This window comes from Triturus cristatus, chromosome 9 (genome assembly GCF_964204655.1).
Source record: "Triturus cristatus chromosome 9, aTriCri1.1, whole genome shotgun sequence".
Taxonomy (NCBI): domain Eukaryota; kingdom Metazoa; phylum Chordata; class Amphibia; order Caudata; family Salamandridae; genus Triturus; species Triturus cristatus.
The window spans coordinates 1,177,951,241-1,177,977,452 of record NC_140592.1 but is presented as its reverse complement, the minus strand read 5'-3'; the positions used below and the strand labels follow the sequence as shown (position 1 = coordinate 1,177,977,452).

The window sequence follows — 26,212 nt, the reverse complement described above, 5'->3', positions numbered from 1 at the left end:
GCCATGAAAGTAGACTCCTTAGTGTGGCTCCAGGAAAAATCTTCTGAGAGCAAGCCATGTAGGGTATTGATTTGCCTTTCCTCAAATTCATGCCTGATGGAGGGCATGGAAAGGGCAAGATAAAGGATGCTTCACAAACTTGCCTAAGCAAAGCATTGCCACGTGAAGGAAGCGTGCTGACCATGCCCAGTCACTATTCAGCTCACTGCACTAGTAGATGGATATCGGTCAGCCTTTCTCCAGTCGCTGTTGAGGGATTAGAGATACCTACTTTGAACTCTAGACTGCATCTCTGGAATCCTTGGGTTGGCTAAAGATCTTCCACACAGGCAAGACCAGCAGCAGCAGGGTAGCCCAGCACACCTTCAGCTGGGCATGATGCTTAATCATTCGGAAAACACAGATTATTCATCTCCATATTCTGAACTCTCCATCATAGGGTCCACGCAGTGTGGAGCTCCAGCTCAGAGTCACAGTTCTTGGCAAATGAGCAGCAGTCCACTGCCAATCAATTTAGGTGCTTTTATGTAGTTTACTAATGCAGCCTGTCTGGGTAAGGTTTCTCTTAAAGAGTAAGAGTGTAGAGCAGGCTTAGCCTGACTCCAGGAGATTGGTGCATCGTGACATCATGAGAACAGATTACCTCACGGGCTGCATTGGTGGGAAACACTTTATGACACCACAAATAGGCCATGGAGAAGGAAAAGTGATTTTTTTTGTCTCTTTAACATTGATTGGTAGCACCATCCTCCCGTTTGCACACGCCATTTTCACAAAGAGAATTTAGCAATTACTTTCTATTTGCACCCACACCAATGTTTCTGGTCACTAATACCTCTAGAAATATATTATGTTTACAAATATTTTAATTACTTCATTCTCTGGGTCATCATCTGCGAAGTCATTGGGTTTAGGTGGGGGCTTCCACACAGGCAAGGTCAGCAGGGAAGGCTTCTTCTGGTCAGGATGAAATGGGAAGTTCTCCGCTCCATGTACCGCATCAGCAACGGAGTCTACTTATGATTGTAACTTGAGGTATCCATCACACTGGACGAAAGCTCAAACTTAAATGTAGAAGTTCAAGATTAGTTAGTTGAGCTTGACCCGCTGCCAATGAATCCAGGGCATAATTCATTGCTCATAGAGGTTTCTAGAAAGCCCGTCTTCTCAGAAACCATTTCATTAGCCCCTGTCTGTGTGCGTATGGCTAAGGCGTGCTGAGATGGGAAACCTTGTTTATTCCCTCCAGAGAGCCATGGATCTAAGAAACAGCTGAAGATGAAATAGGGGATGACATTTTCTTTGTCCTCTCTGGTGAGCATCAATATCCCATCTTGTATTCACTATTCCAAATGAATAAAATAACTTGTGACTAGCTGAGGATAAACACAATAAACGTACCCTTAGTGTTTTCAAACAATTTAACGTTTACACCCAACAATGGTCATGATCAATATTGCAAAACGTATGCCCTGTTATTTGCAAGCATTCCTAACACACAAAGTGAACAAGAAGGAGCCCCGTCCATGAATGGTCCATGAATGTGGACTCCCTCGGTCAGTAGGCAGGAACCCTTGCGTGCAGAAGTTGCATCCCAAAAAGGATAATGTTTGGCTCCCAGATGTGGGCTTGTACAGCAGGAAATAAGGGGACGCCCCCGTTGATTTCAGCGTTGGGAAAGCAATGAAGGGTCTCACCACCCCTGGCACACAAAGAGGCGTCCAGAGCTACACGGGGCTGGAGCTTGAGGAGTCCTACTAGGTCATGAATGCAACAAATTGTTATCAAAAATAAAAATCTATGGGAAGGTGCGAGATTATGAAAAATGGCAGATGGTGCAGACGTACGGGGTAATGCAGTTCACAACTAATGGCATTTTGAACTTCACAAAACCGATGCATAAGAAAATAAATGTAAACACATGTTGTGCTTTTGCCACAATTTATGCAATGTGGTTGACCTTTGCTTTTTATCCCTCTTTGTATCAGCTCACAGAGCATTTGGTACAGCAGATGTAGAGAGCATGTTTGTGTCCTGAGAAAGCGGGGTTCAGGGTATGAGTTCCAAGCTCAGGAGAAGGATTTGAGATGGTGAAGTAAAACTTAATGGTACAAGGGTCCAAGGTGCATTCTGGTAAATGGAGTTGTTGCACTAGTGACAGCCTGTATGTGTTGGGGGTAGTGGGGGGCATAGGTCCTTTCTGATTCAACCAGTTCCTGGTGACACTGAGAATGTGATATAAGCAGTAGCGGCCCATGGAGGGAGTGCCGTGGGGCAATGGGGCGGGGGAGGGGCAGGGTGGGGGGGTAGTAAACTCCGGCTCACAGCCGACCGGAGTAATGTAAACTAATAAATAAATAAAACGAATTTTGTTGCGTGTGGTGGAACGCGCTGAAACGCCAGTGTGATACCTGACCCAAAAGGGCCTTTAAGGACCATTCCTGTCATTCAAAGCACAAATGAGGGTACCCGGTGTCCTATTTGTCCTCATAGAGGGCAGACGGTGAGGGCTGACTCAGCAGACATTGGAGATTGGGTGTAGTATAGCCTGCCGGGTGTCAAAGGGGGACACTGATGGTGGGAAAAAGTACAGGCTGTTACATTAAAGCAGGCCAATTTGCCAGGAGCACTTTTTAGGTTTCGCCTGCACAGTGCATGTGTGCTTGATAAATCTATTATTTTTTATGTAAACTTAAAAGGGACTTACATCCAGTCTCCTCTCTTTTCTGGCTTCTCACTGGTTCCTGTGCGTGCCACTTACCTTTCCTCTATTTCTATTGGCTGTTTCATATTTTTCTGCATTTACCAATACTTGTTCCTCCTCTGCCTTTCATGTTTCCCACCGCTGAAATCCTGTTTGGTGGAACTATATTTTCATAAAGTTTTGCCTTTTATTATTGCAGCATATTTAGAAAACAATGTCTTACCCAGAGAGATTTGCATAGAATCACAGGATGTTGGGCGGCGAGATTTGCATAGAATCACAGGATGTTGGGCAGCGATGGAAACTCGAACCGGGATCCCCAGCTGTGGAGTCAGCAGCTCCAGCTGCTGCCTCCTCTCCACTCCCGTGTTATCTGTCAGGGAGCCCCTTCCTTCCTCCAGAAGATGTTTGATGAAAGCAGCTCTTTATTCATTACATAGGTGAAACCGATGCATTACCAATGCTTGAAATTGCCTGTTTCGGCCATAAGGGAGAGCGAGGAGCCCTGGGGCTTGGTGGAAGGCTCGGACAGAGGTGACGCAAGGTGCAGCCCAATGGTTGCCTTGCGCTGCTTGGCGCATGGTACTGGTGAGTGTTCTCAATGACCTGGTGGCACATGGGCAATGAGCCTGGGGAGTTACTGGTCGGCGTGAGGCAGTGTTGGAATTCAAGGACTTTTAGGAGCAGGGCATCCTCCCCCAAGTAGGGGAAAAGGTGTTGGGTGAACTCTAATGGGCTTGAGGGGGCGTGGTGGGGAGCGTGCACCGTGTAAACTGCTCTTAGTACTGACATTTGTCTGTGCACAAATAATCCAGCAGAGAGGCCAAAGACTCAGTGGTGACCGCTGTATTCTATGCAATGTACTAGATGGCAATAACATTGCATGACCTACAACGATCTACCACTTCAGTGCACTAGGGGCCACTAAGCATTATCTTTGGCCAGCACGCCACCAGCTCAGCCGAGACAGACATCTCGTCCCACAAATCATGCGCACGTGTTTTCACGGCCCAGCTGGCATGCAAATAAGGTGTACATTTTATTGGATAAGCGCCGCGCCTGATGCCTACCTTTGCGGGGCGGGAGGGGGGAGGTAGTCACCTGCGCGCCTCTTTCCCCACAGCCCCAGATAAACCCCGACACATCTGACAAGCCTTGTTTGTCTGCCTGCCACGGGCGTCCGACTGACCCATTTGCAGCCCCCAGTGTAATGCAGTCGGAGAAAAGTCTGCTCACGACTCGAGTCGACGGATCGGGGAGCGCCAGAAAATGAGTAGGAAAATGTGTGCTGATTATGCAGCAGCTGTTCGCCGCGGCTGTCAGGAGGCCCACTTCAAGGCCAAGCGCCCCGGGATGCCCAAATTCCCTTCAAAGCTTTGCTGCAGGCGGCCGCTGCTTGTAAATTGGGATGCAAAACAGCTCGAACGCACCTCGCAGCTTCCGGAAGTTAAAAGGGAACCGAGGACGTCTGTCACATTATCATTGTAAGCCTCTGGCATTTGGATGACGTATCAGAGGTTCATATGTTTAATGACAGAAGCAACAGAGGGTCACTGTTCGAATCAGCCTGCCTGAAATGCCACAGCACTAGTCTAGCGATTTCTTCCAGAACCTATTTTACCCTTGGCATTCCACAAAACCAACGCATTATCTACAACTGTAGCAGGCAAATTCTCTTCTTAGGAGTGAGATGCAACGCGAGCCTGCTAGGTAGGCGGTAGTTTAAGGTGAATGGAAAACAAGCATTGGCAAATCCAATAGGTCTCGCCTAGGAGAGAGCTGCTGCCTTTGCCAATGTCTTTTAATTATGTTGTGCAGTTGCTCGGCTGCTATTAAGCATAGCTAAAAGAAAAAAAAATCAACAACAAAAATTGCTATGACACAGCCAGCGTCAAAGCACATTTTTTTTTTTATTGCTGATGGAATGGGAAGACACTTGGATGAAGGATCTGTGGGGAAAAGGCTATGACTCAACTAGAGCTGGCCCCATCATAGCTTTTTTTTTTGGGGGGGTGGTGAAGGGAGGGAATAGGAGCATGCACATAGACATCTGAGGTCAAATAGGGCAAGCAACAACGAGGAAGGAGGGAAGGGGGGTGAGGCAAGTAACAGCAATGGAAGGTGGGTTGGAGGGTGGTGGCCAGTAACAACAACAGAAGGTGGGAAGGAGGGTGAAGGAAATCAACAGCACAAGGAAGGCAGCAGAAAAATAAGCTATTTGGTAAAGTGCATAAACGCAAAGGAAAAATAGCCCTGAAAAAAAATGAGTAGTGGAAGGACACAAGTAATGTGTTCATTCTTCATGGGAGGGACAAACACACCAAGCAAAGGGAAGCCTACCGCAATTGACCAGTAATAATAAAGCAAATGAACGAGACGATGAAGCAAACCAATGGTAAGAAATGGGCAGTCTCTACGCCCACTGTTAGAACAGGACTCAAAGAGACAGTACATGCACTTTCTAGGCGAGACCTAGGAATGAAGTAGAGCTATATAATGCTTGTGGAGAGTGCTATGCAGCAACGTCTCAATTCTGATTTGCTTGACTGTGCTTTTGAGTGTCGTTCTTGGAAAAATTCACCCTCCTTTCAATTGCGTGATCAAATTCTAATTTAAATGTCAAGATAAGGTGCCCTAGGGTGAGATGTCAGTGACCACTTTTGTCACGAATCTCTGATCAGAAGGATAAGACAAACAGACCATAGGAAACATTTTCAATTGGAATCAAACAGCAGGAGTGAAGAACACCCCATGAGAAGCAGTTGTTTCTCTAAACTTACAATAATGTAAATGGCATTCAGACAACACAAGAAACCGGGATACCACCAAAAGGGGGCATAGAAGACGAGGCAGACACCAAATGAGGAATGCACGGAAAGAAAACATGAGGAATGAGAGTGACAGAAAAAGAAACTGTGGGGTTGAGTGTCCCAACTACCGAATTGTAGTACAGGGGATGGGACAGGTAAGACCGTAGGTGATATAAGGATGGTAAGTACATGTGCTATGGGGACAAGGGGAATGAGTGAGTGCATGGTGTGACAGAGAAAAGGCAGATGGGAGGAGAGGCAGGGACAGGCGTTAAGCGCCACAGTTCAAGGACAGCACATTGGACCAACCTAGAGACAACAAAGTGAGTCAGAGTAACACCCAAAGAGTTATAGATAGTATGTCATAAAGGTCATCGTGCAACAAGGGGACCTGCAATGCAGGATCTTAAAAATACAATATTTTTTTAATCAAAAGTAAAAGGAGATATTTTTCCACAGGCGTTAAGTGCACGTTTTTCTTCATCCTAGACGTGAGAATGGCAGGTGCCTTAACCTGAGTGCATAAGTAACCAGAACCCATATGCAGCAAATTCAGATGTTCCCTGCTTTGATCAGAGCTTGCACTTAGCTTCGGGCCCATTGTTGTGAATAAAGCCCAGCACCAATTTTTTTTCTGACTTTTTGCTGTCTTCACTCCCAGATCAAATGGCCTGCTCTGCGAGGAGTCTACCTTCTCGTTTGAAAATAGGCCTCCTTCTGTGTTTAATGGAGTGCCAAGAAGAAGTGCATTGGCAAAGTCAAAAGGTCTCGCCCACGAGAGAGCTTTTAACTTTGTCAATGTTTTTTTTACCCATGTTGTATAGCAGTGTGACTGCTGTACACCATTGTTCAAATTAGACAAAAGAAAACAAAAACACTTTTTTCTGCTGGCAAGGTGGGACGTGTTCAGGAAGCAACGAGGAGGGACGGCACGTGTGAGGGGAAAATACAGACGGAGGGGGCGAGTTAGGGATAACACGGATAACGGAGGAAAGGAGATGCTGGGGGTAAGCTGACAACATTGGAGGATGGGAGGAAGGGGCTGGGGCAAGCAGGCAGACAGCAGAAGATCAACAGGCAGAAGGAACATAGAGGGAATAAGTACAAGAGGGATATGGCACAAAAAGACACACTATGGTAGAGTGAATAATACAAATAAAAAAGTAGAAACTAAAAAGATAAGCAGTGGAAGGATGCTATTGATGCATCCATGCTGTAGGGGAGGGACAAACACAGAAATAGAAAGAAAGCCTATGGCAGCTGACCAATAGGAAGCAAGGAAGTGAGAGTGCCAATCAAGCCATCCACTAGAAAGTAATGTGCAGACTCCAAGCCCACGATTAGAAAACAATATGTCTTGAAGAGACAGAGCATGGTAATGAAGGAAAGAATGAAGGAAGGACCTGACACACCACAAAAAGCCATTTTGGGAGCTATGGCCTAGACGTAGCCTAAGAAGCGCTTGCAAAGTCTGCGCTGTGTTAAATGGCAGGCTTTGTAAGTGCAAAAACCCAAGATGCTTTATATGAACGGCCATGGGACTCACAAATGGCTTTGTGCCTCACAAAGCTCACATTGCAAGTTCTTGCAAATCTCATGGATAAATAACTGTATCCTGAAAGCTGGCCATATCCACCATTAGCAAACCATTGAAAAATTAACTGCTTCTGATAGCAGATCCCTTGGTAAGTCATTGAAAGTTTGCTGGCATCTGATAGCAGACAGCATCCATTTGCAAACCATTGACAGTCTAACTACTCCAGATAACAGGTGGTGCCCACTAGCAAATCTGAAGTATTCCATGAGGGACAGCTTACACTTAGTGTAAAAAATTGGGTTATTGGTTTAGGGGTTAAATTCCTTACTCAAGCAGCAACCACAATCCTATTCAGAGAGAGGCAAAATCAACCCCCAAATTAACCTGTGCTCAACCCTGTGTTAGCTTGGCACAGAGCAGTCGGGCTTAACATTAGAGGGAATGTGTAAAGTATTTATGCACACTTCCAACAGTAATAAAGTGAAAACACAACACAAGGCAAATCCCACACCAATTTAGAACAATTGAGTAAAGTGTAATACATAAATCAACACCAAAATGACAAAAATCTAATTAGTAGAACTGGAAATAAGCAATTTTAAAGATTGAAAGGAAAATAGCACCAAAAAGCACAAAGCGCCAACTGTAGATATCTGGTCTAGCTAAACCAGGACAAAGTCACAAGCTCAGGTCAACAGTGTAGCAATGCTAGCCGGCTACAGAAACCCATCTAGGCCCTCTGAACAAGACCACCTTAAATCCTGGTTGCAAAGAGTTGCAGAGTCTTGCGTCGAGGATGTGTTTTGCAGCAAAGGCGATGCGGGGTCTGGGTCTGAGATGCATCATGCCACGTCAGTTCCAAGTGGCTGCGATGCATCGTCGTCAAGCAGGTCATCGATGAGGGGGCTTGCAATACAAAGTATGGCATCGAGGATGCGTTGTGCACCTGCTAGTTCCAAAGAAGATGCGGGGCGTAGTCTTGTGCTGTTGTCAAGGCTTCAGTCAACAAGATTCTTGTGATGCAAGGGTCTGCGTTGAGAATGTGTCACATAGCGGCAGTTCCAATGACACCGTAGGCTACAAGGGGGATGCGTCAGTTCTGCTTATGGTTTTACCGTGCAGCAGAGGAATTACAAGGTTCTGCTGGATCCCCAAATAGGTTGGCAGAACACCATCAGGCCCACTTCCAAGAGGTCAGAGCAGGGTATGACACTTTTCACAGGGTATGAATCACCAATGGCAGAGTCCAGGTGTCAAGTTCTAGGTTGTTGAAGGCTTCTTTCCTTGAGGCTCAAGTCAGGAAACCAACCAACTATAGTTTGAAATTACTCTGGGGTCCTGGATTCAACAGATGTAGGTCCAGTCCTTCTCACCCAGGTAAGAGGACAGCAGGGCAGGGGTCCGAATAAGAGGGCAACAGTACTTCGGAGCAGCTGCCCAGTAGAGTGGCATCCCTTTCAGCAGAACAACAATCGTTCTTCCTGGAGTAACCCACAGGTCCAGAAGTTGGGTCTAAGGGTCCAATATTTATACCTGATGGCCACTTTGAAGTGGAGGATGCTTCTAGAGGTTTTCACCCCCTGAGGTGTCAGTCATCTTCTCTTTCCTGTTTGACTGGGGTCACAATAGACCAGTGTTGAGCCCTTTGTGATGTGCAAGGGATAGCGCCCCACCCTCGTTAACTCAGATTGCCCCCATCCTACCAACACCTATCTACATTTCGTCTCACAGTCTGGGAGCAATACACAAAGACAAACTGCCAGCTACACCTAGTCATGTGACCCAGGATCAGGTTGCAGGCACCAAATGGTTAGGACAAGAAAATGCCAACTTTCTAAAGTGCCATTTTCAAAATTGTGATTAAAAATCCAACCTGACCATTAAAGATGACTTTTAATTGCAATTCTTTAGACACCAATCTTGACCTGTCCATCTTCTCCTAATTGAAAGTTACAACTTATTAAATGTAATGAAGAACTCCAATGTTATCCTATAGGGGGGTGGTAGGCCTTGCAGTACTAAAAAACAAATTTAGGAGTTTTCACTACTAGGACATGTAAAACTTGAAAGCATATGTCCTACATTATAAATACTCTGCACCCTGCACTGGGCTGTTCAGGGCTTATCCTAGGGGTGTCTTATATGTTATAAAAAGGAAGGTTTGGGCCCGGCAAAGGTTTTTTTTGCCTGGTCTAAATGGCCAGTTAAAAATGCGCACACAGGCTGCAATGGCAGACCTGAAACATGTTTAAAGGGCTACTTAGGTGGGTGTCACAATCATCAGTGCTGCAAGACCACTAGTAGCATTTAATGTCCAGGTCCAGGGTACATGTAGTACTACTTTAAAAGGGAATTACAACTACATTAAATAGGCCAATGGGGTGTAAGCCAAGTTTACCATGTTTGAAGGAGAGAGAACAAGAACTTTAGCACTGGTTAGCAGTGGTAAAGTGTGCAGAGTCCTAAAGCCAGCAAAAACAAATCAGCAAAAAACGAAGGATTGAAGGCAGCTTATTAGGGAAGTACCACACCAAGGATGCCAGGTCTAATAATTAGTGAATGTCAACACACAAACAACAGGGGTACATTCACTGCTCCACGGGGGGCCCTTCTCAATCTCCCTTCTCATTGTGCTTCCATTTTTATTCTACTGAAGCCTGTGGCCCTTAAAGGGACAGACATTGAATTTACAGCATTTTTCAAATTCCATTGCAAGGACGGAATTCAGCAGCCTTTTGATGCATATTCAGTGGGATTTGCAGAGTGAATCCTGAATCATTATTATCATGTGTTAGGGTTTCAATAAATGTTTGCAAATGGTCTTTTTGCAACATGCTGGATTATCACATCTGACGCAGACCAAAAAAAGATCCAGGTCACATTGGAGATGCTGCACATAAAGAGCATCTGCCGTTCAAAACACGTTTTCTGACATAAGGATTTAAGGGTCTCTCAAAATATGTGTGACTTCTATAACCAATGGAGTTGTCTAACATATGTGGATGAGAGTCATTTGTCTTTGAGAAACCCCTAAATAAATATAACTTTATATGGAGAATATAGTTGAAATGAACAAAACAAACCATTAAATAAATGTTATATGAATCCCTTTTGCCATTTCCTTTAGCAATAATATATGCAGGCAGGTGCATGCACAATGCACAGCTCTTTACAAGTAAACATGTCTCAGCAGACACTAAAGCTGGCTGCATGCCATGGAACAGTCACATGGCCAGTAATTCTGTAGACCAATCAGAGCCATCCTCCTCACAAACTCACCCCTCTTAATAATGGTGTGTTGAGCGTGCATAGTTGTGTTTGTGTATTGTTTCATCGTGGCTTATAGCACATTTTTTCCATTGGGGGGGTACCTACATATTGCATGACAAGTTAGAAGGGAGATTTAGCGCTTGTGTGTTTTCACTACAAGAGTGTTATCACAGTAGGTCAGGCCTAAGAATCAGGATGGTGACACAAGCACAAGCCTTTGTAATAGTTTTAGGTCAGGATGCAGACTACTGCTCTATATTCATGGCAACTGAGTGAACAAGCATATACAATGCAATAGGTCTCGCAATTACATTGTTTTGAGCTGTTGGCATTGAAAATGTTATTGGTTTTTTTTTTACCCTTCGTGAAGCATTCATCAAATGGCGTAATTGAAAATGACAATAGTTCACTTTGTTGTAATTGCGAAATCTATTGCACTGCATTTGTACTATAGTACATTCTCTCTCGAAACTCCATATTCTTTTACATCCAAGTGGCTTTATGATATGTTCAACTAGCGCTTGCTGCCACAGTCTTACGGCTTCGTAGCACACTATATGACAGATGATCTTATTACTCAAGGACAAGCATTCATTTGTTTTGTAAATTTGGAAAGGATGACAAAGTTCAAGCTGCAGCACTGTACAAAGTAAATGTTCCTATCATCCAAGGTAATGCCAATATCAACCTCAGAAGGATGAAAGGCTAAATAGGCTCCAGCAAGAATCTACCCCGTGACTCAATTACAGCACAAATGTTCTGCAGCGGATGCATTTGACTTACCAGCTATACTGAAACGAAGAAGGCCGCGGTGTCCAAAGGTGCTTAGAAGCAGAGATTTGGGCACATGGAGTGCTGGGTTAGGAATACCTAGCACGCCACTATCATCCTCCCTGGCTGATAAATCACAACACTTTTTGAAAATGCACCGTAAGGGGGGAAAGTGTCACTTCTTGATTCAGAGGATTTCCTGCCCCGCCCCTACTCCCCTCCCTTTTACCGGGACAATCTCAAACCTTGTGTTCCAAAAGAGGTACTTCATCCTCTAGCAATCACTGCCAGCTGAGGTCATATTTTTCCCCAGATGAAGTTTAAAAACAAAATCCCTGGACATACGGTTCTGATTTACGCATTGAGAAAGGAATCACTTAGACTTAGAGCATATTACTGGGTTTTTCTGTCTCACAGCAGAGGTTGGGGTGGGGGCGGGAGACGGGGGAAGAGAGTGGGGAGGAGGGAGACACACTGGGTTACATCGTTTTAACAACATGAGTTTCCTGTCTTCGAAACTCTGGACGAAACACTCAGTGCCAGTAGCATTTACGTCATTGCTGGTTCCACAGAAGCCTTGCAAGTTCTAGAACCAGTGTCGCCCCTCTCCCCCCACTACCCATCGAGATTCTAGATTATGTAAAACCGTTCTATCGTGCTGGCTCTGCTATTTCCATCGCCTCTTAAAGCTGCCGGGTGTCTCACATAAGCAAAGTGACATCTGCTGGTTCTAGGTTTCCCTACGCTGACTACAGGGAGTGGCTGGCTTTTGCGACTACCTCTTCAAGCGAGTCAGTGGTTTGTGTGCTTTGAAGCGGTGCATTTCCAAGGTGGAGACAGCTGTGTGTTTTTCTGTCTCACAGCAGAGGATGGGGTGAGGCGGAAGACGGGGGAAGAGAGTGGGGTGGAGGGAGACACGCTGGGTTACATTGTTTTAACAACATGAGTTTCCTGTCTTTGAAACTCTGGACGAAATACTCAATGCCCAGTAGCATTTACATCATTGCTAGTTCCACAGAAGCCTTGCAAGTTCTAGAACCAGTGTCACCCCCCTACCCCCACACACTACCCATCGAGATTCTAGATTATGTAAAACCGTTCTATAGCGCTGGCTCTGCTATTTCCATCGCCTCTTAAAGCTGCCGGGTGTATCACATAAGCAAAGTGACATCTGCCGGTTCTAGGTTTCCCTATGCTGACTACAGGGAGTGGTCTAGCTCTTGCGACTACCTCTTCAAGGGAGTCAGTGGTTTGTGTGCTTCGAAGCGGTGCATTTCAAGGTGGAGACAGCTGTGTGTCTGCGCCTCTCATTCTTTGTGCATTTAGGGTCTTGTTTGGTGTATGCAAATTTGCCCATGTGAGGACGGGGAAGCAGCCCGTTATGGTAAATCGGGATTATTGACCAATACTTACCACAAAGGAGTCGTCCAGGGAAAATGAACAAAATGAAGCTGTTTACTCAATCTGACATTTTCAATAAGTAGTCAAAAGACGCCTAGTTTGATGACGTCTGGTCGAGTCTGAAGCATATTCTGACATCATTAACCAGAAGACTTCTTTTAACAAGCGTTCGCCATTGCGGTAAGGCAGGCGCTTGTTTATATTTGCATTGCGCTTTCACTTTCACTTTAAGTGAAAGCGTGATGCAAAAATAAAAAAGGGGCTGAGTGAAAACAGATGGCCCCCTAAAGATAAGAAATTGCTTCACGACAGCCGTGAAGCAGACTATCCAGTCCAAATGGGCCGGATGAAAAGGAGAAAGGGCGGCAACAAAAAAGGCTCAGTTCAAATCCGAGGCCAGCGTTTTAAATAAACGATGATGCCAGCCAATGAAATTCAGGGGCGGGGCTTCAAGTCCCCTTCTGAAAACCCCTCATCCACAATGTATCTCGCAGAGCATGCAGCGCATGCACGCTGCAACGCTAGGCGAGACCTAAAAATGATGGTCAGATGAACTGAGAGGTCTGATTATTCTAGTGAACATATTTTTATGCATTCACACCCAGATTTATATTTATTTTTTTGGCAGCTTGTATGACCACAGTCTTGCAGTTTAGTAGCACTCTGAACTGTTAATTTTTCCTATTGCCACTTCTGTGGTACTCTTCACTCATCATCCCAGCACAGCAACCAAACTTTCTGTGCTGCACTGTGCAAGGGGGGAAAACAGTGCCGAAAATATCTGCTGGGACTGCTGTTGTCAACCACTGCATGGATGCTCTAATTAGACTGCCTTAAGTGATGCAGAGCCTTGCACCATGGTGGGTGAAGAGGTGAGTGTAAGCTGTATAGCATAAGATTTGTACTGAAAGATTACTCTTACCCAGAAGGTCCCCATGTACTGGATCTGTGCTGCACACTTCAGCACTTATGGGATGTATATTTTTTTTAAATAATGAAATCATTTCACATGCATACTGCCTGCTTCAATGGTGAGGCGGGTGGGGGGTCGGGGAGGGGGTGGCTCAGGTGGCGGGGTATAGTTTAAAAAAAAAAATGTAAAGCCCTCTATTGGAATAGGCTTTGTGTCAAATGGCTGTTTGAGCTGTTTCACCTAGAACGCCCCTTGATGCAAAGGGATACAATGGGCACATTCACAGCACAAAATACCTTTTATACTGGAAAAATATCTGTGCATCTCTTTTCATCATTTTGCATAACGTTGCTGTAGCACAAATTGCTAGTAAATCTGTGCCTCTGTCTTGTTGTGTTACGTGGATTTGTAATGCCCTTTACTACTACTTGTACGGTTGCGCTCCTTAGCTTGGTGGATCCCTTACCGCTCCCTAATTAAAATACCTAGGGGCAGATTTACAGACCCCATGCGCCTCTTTTACGCCGCCGTTGCGTCACTTTTATGACGCAGCGGTGGCGCAAAACCAGCGCCATGCTGCGGGATATTTACAACGTGACGCATCTGGGAGATGCGTCATGTTGCAAAGCCCTGCGCCAGAGGTAGGCGTTCCTGTGCAGGGGGGGGCGTTCCGTAGCAGGAACGCCTCCTAAAAGTGGCTGAGTGAAATCTACAAGATTTCACTCAGTCACTTTTGAGCCCATGCTGCGTCAAAAGCCTGCGCCTGCTTGAAGCTGGCGTAAGGATTAACGCAGCATTGTAACGATAGGGCACCCCAGAGCCTTGCTGGAGCTGTGTCGCGCTTGCGACGCAACTCCAGCAATGCGCCGTCTTTACAGCACAGATGCGTCACGCATCTGTCCGTTTTTGCCCCATGGTGTGCCGCATTTTAAATGCGGCGCATCCATGGTGGCGGAGCCGTGACGCACAGTAACTGGCGCATCCCTGCTGATATGCAGGGATGCTCCAGTTATTGTAAATCTGCCCCCTAGTGCTTCCCTAAATGCCAGATCAACAGCTACGTAGCACAGCTGTCAGCTATGACAACAATCTCACTTTCATTCCACACGTGAACACTTCACCAAGAGAGCATTCTACCTACTATGGCTGGACAGGATCACCTACCCAATATACCATTCTAGTCTATGACATGGTTTCTACTCTTCTGAACTACTGGAGCAGCATCCTCAGTGACAGCAGCGGCCTGTGCAGGTAAGAGCTGTGGGGCTGGGTGGGGGGTGGAAAATTTCGACAGATGACGACCAGGGAAAATTATGTATTTAATAAAATTTTCCCTAGTGGTCGTCTGTTGAATTCCAACCCCTCCCCACCGCTCTTACCTACACGGGCCACTAGTGCTCAGTGATCTCCCAAAAATATATTTGTTATGTAGGTGGCTTGCGTAGGCGGTTTAAGATACAATACCTTCATCTCAAAAGACTTCAAGTATCTTTCCTTGTTCCAGATGTTTTACATAGTCCCATCCCAGACTTGCTAAGGCCTTCAAGCTTTAGCAACCAATAGGACACATAGGGGTAGATGTATCAAGCATTTTTGAATTCGCAATCGGGCAGATTCGCAGAATCTGCCTGTTTGGGAACACGCAAACTGCTGTTCCGATGCAGAAAACCTTTTGCGATTCAGTAACCTGGTACTGAATCGCAAAATGGGTTTGCGATTCAGTATTAGGAAGGGACGTGTTTAAGGCGTCCCTTCCTAATACTGAATCGCATCGGTATGTATGAATGTTTTCTGAACGCATTTGCGGTCGCAAAACATTCGCATGTTCAAGTAGGTGCTAACCCATTCGAAATCCTCCTTTGTGAATGTTTGTAAAACTATTTTTAAGAGCAGGCAATGGTCCCACGGACCACTGCCTGCTCTTTATAAATGAAAAGAAAACTTTTAATTTTTCGTTTTGTAAAGCATCTCGTTTTCCTTTAAGGAAAACGGGCTGCTTTACAAAAATAAAGATTACTTTATTTAAAAGCAATCACGGACATCGTGGTCTGCTGATCTCAGCAGGCCATCATCGCCGTAATTTTTGCGATTCCTAGGGGGTCTCAAAATGTGACCTACCTCATTAATATTCATGAGGTAGGTCATTTGTAACCCCCTAGGAATCGCAAAAGATGTACTATACACCTTCATACATGGCATTTTACGATTCCCTAATTGCCAATCCTTGTGATTTGCAATTAGGGAATCGCAAATAACTATCTTGATACATCTGGTCCATAATGTCAATCTCAGCAATCTGCCTGTCTCGTCTGAAAAACAGATTTAGGCCCTCATGCTGATGGTGGAGCAAATCCTGAGTCAAGATTAATGTGGAATTCGTACCCAAAAGGGATTCCAGCTCAGGTGTGGACTGCATATGCCACAGGTGTTTGTACAGATGATATTCACCAGGCAAAGCCCATTTAAAATCTTGGGAGTACATGCCAATAGATCTGAGTTTCTGTACCTTGGAATGGGATAAACCACAGGAAGTTACCATAATATCCCCTATTCTGAGGTCCAAAATTCAGAAAGGTACCCAGTGAATACTGCATCTGGCACTATATCCTTGGGTGCGCGATTACAAGGTGGGATTGAGCCTCAGTCAGAAAGAAAGTCTTTGAGGCAGGGCGATTCTGCTCAGACCTTGATTGTGAGTATTATTAATTTTTTTGCCCACTTGGGTTTCAGTAAAGAGTGCTTAGAATGCAAGAATGTTTTTATATTTGCGGATAGCACAATCTGATTCACACGGTCGGAATTAGTGGAATTCTATAAATGGAAATTGCACTTAAAGGTGCACAAAAATCTGAAATGTAGCAGTTCCACCTTTCTAAGATTTGACTCAGGGATCCAGGGATCGATGGCATCAGTGTCAGGGATAAGGGATTAATGGCATCCCATCCAGTTACAAAACAAACCTCAAACTACTCACACAATAGGTTTGAGTAAGTGCTTCAATTGAGTTTAAGAATGACAACCTCCAACATTTTTCCCTTTGTCCCCAATGATCCCCCTGTGCTTTCAATATTTTTGCAATACTTTGAATGGCCTACAATCCCTAGGGATTTCTAAACTGCTGTTGAGAGTTCTCACACTCACCCCTTGGGTAAGCCGTGAGAGGACAGGGTCACATTGGCCTCTCCATCTTTGTGCTAAGGGGGCTCTGTTTGACTTTCATGCAAGAGGGGGCTACTGGCAGCTAATTCATAGTTTTTGGGATGCTTAGGTGCACTTAGAGGCACTATTTACAGGTCTTCCCATTTAGAGTCCTGATTATTAGACGGATGGGAACGGCTTTATGTGTATATTGTTCTACTAAATATAATGTTCAGAAACATTGCACAGAATCACCACAGGTGTAATCCTTCATTTGTATGAATAATGATAAAGGGTATCAAGACCATTACCAGTGTGGCTAATTTAGAAAAATTCTTTGCACACATTAGAATGAGTGAGATCCTGTAAAGGTATATGTATGTATGTATGGATATGGTATTGCTAAAGCACAAATCCAGGCAAAAGGCAACTGAGTGCGATACAGGGTTGAATACAAGCAGAAAGTCAATGCGTAAGAGGAGAGGAAGCTGGGTTATTGACGGTTAATGCATTGTGACATAGTATTCTTTAAAGATCTGAGTCTTCAACATTTCCCTAAATTGTAGCAGAATAGTAGCTGATGGAGATATGGGGATGTTGTTCCTGATACCAAGTGTATGTGTGATGTCTTTTTTTATTTCATTTTTACACTTCTTAATCTGCAGTCTCATGGTCTCCTGGCTGCCAATATGCTAACATTTGCAGACGATGGTGCGATTGTCTGCAAATTAAATGGGGTGCTGGTTGTGATAGCTTCTGTAAATATAACTGGGCACTTGTAATTAGGGTTAGACGTAACTGATCTCAAACATTTACTTCTGTATTAGAATGGCTTTTACAAGATGAAAGTTGTTAGTTTTGGCATCCTCTGTATGGTTCCTCCCTAACATTTTGTCTTCAGACTACCTGTTTTTGCTGACTTTGTTTTGACTGATTTTAGGATACTGCTCACTTTACCACTGCTAACCAGTGCAAAAGTAATTGTGCTTTCTCCGTAAAATATGTTAGATTGGCTTATACCCAATTGGCATATAAAATATACTCGTAAGTCTCTAATAAAGTAGCACTACTTGTGCCCAGGGCCCGCAAATTAAATGCTACTAGTGTGCCTGTAGCACTGATTCCAAATGGGAACAGGTCACCAGTGTATGTTTGGTGTCTCTGGAATTGTAATGAAAAATCCTAACTTATGGTGAAGTATGGTTTTAATTTACAATTGCGAAAATTGCACTTTTAGAAGGTTATTATTTTCATACCTTAGTCATTTTGTGCCTACAGTCTGTGTCTGGGTCACATGACTGGGTGTACTTGACATTTGGGCTTTGTGTATTCGTCTTTGCAAGCCACACACATTGAGGAACTTACTTACTTGCTTATGCCTGCTACCCCTCTTGGGGTTTGGCCAATAACCAGGACTCTCCAATTATCTCTGTCCTGGGCTTTTCTTTCAATCTGACTCCAGATGTAACCTGTCTCTTTGCAGTCAGCCTCTCGGCATAGACACCAGGTATTTCTTGGCCTTCCTCTTTGCCTTCTTCCTTGAGGGTTCCAGGTGAGTGCTTGTCTGCTGGTGTTTGATGCAGGCTTGCGGAGGATGTGACCTATCCAGGCACAGTGTATTCTCATGATTTTTTCAAGAGCAGGGAATTGGAAAGTCTGCTGCTATTTATCGTTGTTGCTGATGGTGTTTGGCCAGTGGAGTTGGAGGATTTTCCACAGGCAAGTGTTGATGAAGGTCTGGACTTTGTTGGTGGTAGTCACTGATGTCCTCCAAGTTTCTGCTTGTTAGACCTGGCATCTTTGGCGTGGTTTCCCCTGACTTTTTGCCTCTAACTCCTGTATTTTTGACGCTATGCTGGATTTCGTTTTTGCTGGTTTAGATGCTTTGGGCACTTTGCCACTGCTGATCAGTGTCAAAGTGCAAGTACTCCCTAGGAAATTGTTATATTGATTGGTTATCCCTGATTGGTATATTTGTTTCACCTGTCAGCCCCTAGTAAAGTGCACTGAGTGTGCCAGGGCTGGTGATTCAAATGCTACTAGTGGACCTGCAGCACTGATTGTGCCACCCACAGGAGTAGCCATAAAATGGTGTCACAGGCCTGCCACCGCAGTGCCTGGGTGCAGTTGCTAACTGCCACGCTGACCTGACCAGTGTCCACACTGGCCAGGCCTAACCCTTCCCTTTCTGTACACATTGGACAACCCTATGGAAGGCCCTAGGTACCCCCCTGGGCAGGGTGCAGTGTATGTGAAGGGTAGAGCATGTATTGGTGTAGGTGACATGCTCTGGTAGTGAATTACAGCAATTTTCCTTTTTCACTATTGAAAGGCTATCTTGCCCATAGGCTATAATGGGGAATGCTGAGTATAATGTTTACCTGCATATCTTCCCATAGGAGCAAGATAGAAAGCTAAAGTCTGGTATCCCTGAATCAGAATTTAATAACACATCTTTTAGGAAGGATGGTTTTTAAATCCTGTGTGTGAAAACAGCACATTTAGAAGCTGTCTGTTTTCCTTTTCTGCCCTTTCTGTGTGCCTTGGCCTGTTTGTGAGTTGACTGTCTGGTTTGTGAGTGACAGGGACAGGGGTGGCTCCCAGAGGCTGAATGAGTCATCCCAGGGCTTAATAGGGAAATTCCCTTGTAGATGGGTGGGAGGAGTAGCACCTGGGCCTGAATAGGACTGTGCCTGCCTTCCACAATGCTGGCTCCACCCCCTGCTGGGCGGCTGACGACCCTGCCCTTCTCTCTCAAAGGAAAGAAGAAAGCAAGTAAACAGAGTGCTCCAGAACTGACCAGAACTGGTTCTGACTAGGCCAAGGCCCCTCTGCCTTCATAGGACAAAGGATTTAGGGGTATAAGTATTGGGACACAGACTACAGAAAATTAGATCATCCTGGAATCAAGAATGAACCTCTGCCAAGGAGAAAGCTGGAAGACTGAAGAAGGACTGACCTGCTGTAAGGCTGACCTGCAGTTGATTTGCTGCCAATGAGAGGGGAAGGACTTTGCTGTGTGCTGTGTCCCCTGGCTTGAAGGAATCTCCAAGGGCCTGAGTAGAGCTGGCCTCCTGTTTAGAAGTCCCAGGAACAAAAGGACTTCACCCCCAGCTTCCCCCTGTACTCTGCTGTGTGAGTTCTGCCATTCCTAGAGTGCTTGATCCTATTGTGGGGCCTCTGGAAGTTGTGCCTGCTGTTGGGAAGCTGACCAAGAAGAAAGAAAAAAGGATCTACACTTTTTCACGCACAGCCAGCTTAGCGAGAACATTTCCGTTGCTCTGCTCGTTAGCGGGCCGAAATTTTATCGCTGCGAACATCGTCGCAGAGCCTGCTGCTTCTGAGCAAGATCATCGCGGGTGAAGCTGTCGCCCGCTCGTTAGCGGGCCAAATTTTATCGCTGCGAACATCGTCTCAGAGCCAGCCAAGAGCCCTGCTCCGCTCGTTAGCGGGCAGAATTTTATCGCTGCGAACATCGTCGCAGAGCCTGCCGCCGCTGGGTGAGATCGTCACAGAGACAGCCAAGATCATCGCACCGCTCGTTAGCGGGCAGAATTTTATCGCTGCGAATATCGTCGCAGAACCAACCCAGATCATCGCTGGTGATATCGTCGCCCCGCTCGTTAGCGGGCCGAGTTTCGTCGCATCGTGCCTTTGCGAGTAAATTTCTACCGGAAAAGCTACGCCTTGGAATCCATACAAGTATCGCCTCACTCCCCATACAGACCAGATTCATCGCACACACCCGCTGCATGCAGCGGGGTTTGCGCATCGCCTCCCCAGGGTCTCAGGACTGACGCTGATGCTTGTTTTTCGATGCCTGAGCGCCGCTAAGAACTTTTATCGCATCACCAGGTACTGTTGGTTAAAATTGACGCTAAGGTGAATGATTTTGTCGCTAAACTAAGAACTCTTTTTGAAACCATATTCCTGAACTGTGTATGTTGGATTTATGTCGTTTTGGTCTTGTGTAGTTTATATAAAAGTACTTGATTTATCTGCACTGGTGTGGAGTCCATTTGTGGTGTTTTCGCTGTGTTACTGTGAGTGTTGGTACAAATACTTTACACATTGCCTTTGATAAGCCTGTCTGCTCGTGCTAAGCTCCCAAGGGGGTGAGCAGGGGTTATCTAAAGATTGTATCCCCCTTACCCTGACTAGAAGTAAGAGTCCCTATTTGGACAGTGGTACCTACCTCTGCCAACTAGAGTCCCCAGATCTAACACTGCTCCACATAGAAGGACCAATTTAATGTTGGTGTTAAAAGCCCTGATCATGGTTTGCAGTATTAGGTCCTTGAAGCTCCAACTCTTCTTTAGCTGAATGAAGGCAGCCCTTGCTTTGACATTCTTGCATTGACTTCAGCATCTGTGCCGCCGTGTTTGGCTATGACACTGCCCAGGTAGGTGAAGGCCTCAACCTCTTTCAGTGCATCGCATGCACAAGAGAGGGCAGTTGTGCTGGCCGTGTTAGCCTTCAGGATCTTGGTTTTTCCCCTGTGGATGTTGAGGCCAAGTTGGCTGCCACTTTGTTGGTCTTCTCTTTCATCTGCAGATGGGTATGGGAGAGTAGGGTCAGGTAGTTTGCAATGTCCAGGTTGTCGAGCTGAGTCCAAGGTGTCCACTGGATCCCATATTCTTTTTTTGCTGTGGATGACAACATGATCCTATCTATGGCCAGCAGGAAAAGAAAAGGTGAGAGCAAACAACTCTGGTGGACTCCGGTACTCACTTCGAAGGCTTCCATGAGTGTCCCTCCATGGACTATCTTGCAGGTAATTCCCTTGTAAGAGTACCTGATGATTCTTATAAGCCTATCTGGTACACTATAGTGGTGGAGTAGTTTCCAAAGAGTTTACTTGTCCAAGCTGTCAAATGCCTTCTCATAGTCAATGAACTTGACATAGAGGAGGGAGATCGACTGCTCAATTACGATATGCAGTTTTGATATTTGGTTTGTGCAGCATCTATCTTTGCACACGTCAACTTGCTGGTCTTGTAACTGAGCGTCAACTTGTTCTTTAATTCTGTTAAGGATGACTTTGTTGAACACTTTAGCTGGAGTTGATAGAAGAGTTATCCCACTTTAGTTTGCACAGTTACTCAGGTCACCTTTCTTGGGGATCTTGATCGGATATCTTTTTTCCAGTCTGATGGCACATTGTCCTCTTCCCAGATCCTTCCAAACATGGGGTAGAGCATATCTACTGATGTTTCAATGTCTACCTTCAGTGCCTCTGCAAGAATGTTGTCAGGTTGTGCTGCCTTCCCATGTCTCAAAAGCTTGATGGTTTGACGTATTTCGTCTTTGGCTGGTCTGCTGCTGTCAATTGGCAAGTCCTTGTCAGCCAGCTGCATGTCTTGTGGAGACTGCGGCGCAGGCTGGTTTGACAGTTTCTTAAAGTACTCCACCCATCTTCATTGTTGGCCTTTGTTACCCATGATTGTCTTCCCAGCTTTGCCTTTAACAGATCTTTCTTGCTTACTACATCTGCCGGAGAGTTTCCTTGTTATGCTTCCTGGGCTACTGTGGCAAGACCATCAATGAATCTCTTCTTGCCTGCTCTTAAGGATCTCTTTTTCTTCTTTGCTGGTTTTGGTGTATTCACCTTGAGATTAAGCTTTTTCTAGTCTTCGTTGGCTGGTGTTGACTGGAGTTTTCTTTTCCTTTCTTGCTTAGATATTGCAGAGAGTCTTGGTGAAGGTCCATTCTTTCAGGTGATGTTTTTTGGGACCCAGTATCTCCTGGCAGGTTGATTTCACTGTTTCTTTGATCATCTCCCACTGGCTTTCGACTGGGTCTCTGTCGTCCTGTAGTTCTTGCAGGATTTGAAATTTGTTATGGAGTGTGACTGAGTTATCACTCTGTTTCTGTGCATCTCTGAGGAGGATAGAGTTATATTCCTGGTGTTGGTTTGTCAGATCCATCCATGCTTTCTTCAGCTTTATCTATAGCCTGAACTCCACAGGCATTAGCAGCTGCTACTGGACATGGGTGGTAGGGTGGTAGAGGATAAAAAAAAGTTAAAAAACACTTACTTGAAAACCGCCAGCCACCACCTCTCCTCTGGCCTCTTCTTCCTGTCTCCAGTCGGTCAGCAGGAGGCAGTAGGACACCCTGGCACCCAGGCTTCCCTGAGCCAATCACAATGCTGCAATGCAGCGTTGTGATTGGTCCGGTGCTCAGATGGGGAATGGGAGGCTGGACATGTTCCTCACCATGTTCCTCACCAGGCTGTACATTACAGCCTGGTGGGGAAGATGCAAAGTGCGCATGACTGTTTGGCCTGCCCAAGAGGGCCGGTTAAGCAGTTGTGCGCACTTAAGATTTGCAAACCACTCCTCCCCCTGTTCCGGCCAGCTCCGCCCCGAGAGCCACTGACTGCAATAGGAAAACTAAAATGATAATAACGATGCATTATCATTTTATTTGATGTTTTGAGCAGTGGGGCAATGCTTCTCTGCCTTAGCAGAGGAGCTGCCACTGTCCACAGGTGATGGTCCAACGCCACGTCTGCTCCTCTCATCACTCTCACATCCTGGTGGGACCTTTGTAACTTCTCGGCAATGCATACATGGTCATTCTGGTTCTCTGTTGAATGATCTGGCGAAAACCCACATTGCCTTGTGCATTCTTTTCCATTCTTGTTCAAGTCACCAAGGCCATGGTTGCCCTTGACTTCTTCATACCCAGTGTTGTCGCTTCCAAGGCTTGGAAATGAGGCCCACCATCAGTATGGTGATGTCTCTCTCAAATCATTTCTCCAGGATGGACTGGAGTTGGTCTGAAAAACATTCTTTATCCTCTTCTTTGCTGTCATTTGTAGGTGCACAGCACTGGATAACATGTATGTTGATCCTCTTTTTCTCTGTTCGGAAGGTTGCTCTGATGATTCTGGGACAGTGAGCTTTCCAACCAATTAGAGCTCTGTTGGCTTCTGGCATTAGCATCAGTGCTACTCCCTAGGTATGTGGGCCATACTCTTCCTCATGGCCAGTATACTGCAGCATTCCTTCCGAAGCCAGTCTTTTCTGTCTGGACTGTGTCCATGAGAACTTGCTAATGCCAAGCAGGGCAAGGTTGTATTTATTAATCTCCACTGCCACTTGGGCTGTCTTCCCTGTCTTGTACAAGGTTCGCACATTCAATGTCCTGAAGGTGAAGCTCTTGGGCTTCCAGGTATCTCTGGCTTTCACCACAAAGTGGTGTAGCTCTCCATGAAGGAGAGTCCTCTTTGGTTCAAGGCTGGGATGTCTTTTGGTTGAGGTTTCAGTAACTAGGATTTCCTTGCATGGTGCATAGCTAGCCCCACAAATAACCCTCCTCCTTTCGCAGCTGGGCATGAGACCAGCCATGGGGAGCTTAGGTGAGACTGGAGGAGGCCACTTGAAGCCCAATCTTTTCCTCTAACACAAGAGCAGATATGGAATGCTGAAGGATCGACCTTAGTGTTGGTGCATTTATAAAGCACTTGATTACCAGAGGTTTTGTGGCAATAAGAAGATAACCTGGTCTAAATTAAAAAGTTTAGACTGCTTGGGAGCATAGACATGACTTTGAATAGTGTCTAATTATACCCAGACAAGATCAAGCCGTGATTGCCTGGTAGAGTATCATAAAGTTTTGCAGCCCAGACCAAAAAGCTGCGACCATCCAGACTGCAATTTATGAATTTATGAATAATAAATATATTAGCTGTGAATTAACATTAAATTCTTAGGGGATGCTATCTTTTCATTTGTTTATTGTTGAACCATCTGGGTGCAAGTCATTTCAGAGGTTTCAGAACAGTACAAAGTACCTTAGTGTGGATCCCTTCGCAGATGGGAAGCTAGGGAAGTTTTCTAAGTAGAGGGAATGAATGACAAAATCGAGGGGCAACTAGTACCAATCAGACAGCCTAATTCTGAATGAACTTTATTAGTTGAAGAGGACAGTTTCGAAGTCCAGCATATAAGGAGTTGGCATAGTTAAACCTAATTCCAGTGGTATCTCAATGACAACAGATTGTCATACGTCACTGAGCTCTGGAAACCACTCACCAGATAGGGAGGAGTGCCGTCTGGTGATTGACTGTTGCCCCTTTTCTTAACGGATAATTGATGTACAACTACTGAATTTACTCTGTGTTTATTTTAAATGTTTGCAAACTTCTGGCATCACAAACTGTATACTGTACTTAGGGAGACTAAATGGCACAAGCCATTCAATTTTCAGTAGGGCAATTGTGTTCTTTCAATTTAATTTTAACCATTCCAAGGTTCCCAAACATTAGCTCTTTTCAAACTTCACATCCATGTCTATTTCAGAGCTGTATAGTATTGTTCTGTGCCTTTTCATTCTTAGTACTTTCTGACCTTCTGCAAACATGAAAGCTTTTCAAACTTTATATAACCTATATAGCCATGGACTCTGAAATCATTGCAGTATAGTGCATTAACATCTCCTTTAGCTACATCAATTTTTACATGATATCACTGTTCTCATTGTTAGATCACCAGCTCATTGTAAAATTTCTCTATTGCATATCTGAATATGGTATTTTGTGCATTTTCAGTTTTTCTTGTTACTGTTTGCACTAAAAATGCATGTAATAAATAAATAAATAAATATATATATATATATATATATATATATATATATATATATATATGTCCCAAAATCAACGCTCCTTCTGACCGCAGGGGACCCAAGAGAGGTGGCGCATATGCCGGCGGAGCACGCCGGCTGTAAATATCCCAAAATTGTCACAAATTAATGCGCTCTCAGTAACTAAGGACTCCATATCAAAATCGCTTCAAGTGGTGTTTTAGTTTTACGACGCGTTTCAGCTTGTTGCAAAGCCTTGTTCACGTAAAAATTAGTGCAAACGACAAGGTGACTGATAAAGTTTGGAGACATGAAAACCGACAAAGGACAACATAAGTAAGTCAGTCAATATTGTCGAATATATGGCAGACATATTGGAATGGTGTACTACAAACTGAATCTGATGTCAAAAATTATAACGAAATTGTACTTCTGCATGTAAAAATACATCAAATCAAACTATAATATGCAATTGTGTACAAATCATCTGTGCATTTTCAAGTCACAACATTAAATAATGCAATCAATCAATAATTGTACATGCGCTGCGTAATTCTATCATGTGCACGACAGTTGATAACTGACAAATATAGAGCTATCATTGTCTGTATGTGTACGCTGTGTTACTGGCATACTGTCGAGAGTCCAAAATTTCACACTCCCAAAATGTGATACCATTTATATGTTAATCTTTTGCTGCTAGGCATGTAGACATAGCAGCAAAAGATTAACATATAAATTACTAGGATCAAACATACAGAGAAAAATTAATACATTTCTCACATGCAACACAGCATTCTGTGTCTACGTTCTGACATGTCAATGCAATTTAATGTACATAGGAAGAACAATCAATCCAACTAAAAAACGAATTCTTGAACATGCCAGGGCTATTGAAAAGAAAGAACCAACGTACCCTGTGGCCAGGCACTTTGCCGAACTCCACTCAAGCAATAGAAATCTGTTAAAATTATTTTGCATTGACCATGTTGCATCTAATGAAAGAGGAGGGAATAGAGAGCTCCGTTTATGGAGATTGGAGTTGAGATATATAGTCGATCTCCAGACAAATATGGGGA

The 26,212-nt window shown here is 44.8% G+C and overlaps 1 protein-coding gene and 1 pseudogene across 1 annotated transcript in view; one reads left to right on the top strand and one right to left on the bottom strand.

The window, feature by feature from the left end:
* The window catches only part of LOC146799581 (uncharacterized), a 42,337-nt pseudogene extending 18,438 nt beyond the window's left edge, over positions 1–23,899 (bottom strand).
* TMEM121 (transmembrane protein 121) overlaps positions 1–26,212 on the top strand; it is a 940,474-nt gene that overhangs the window by 892,100 nt on the left and 22,162 nt on the right. The window lies entirely within an intron of this gene.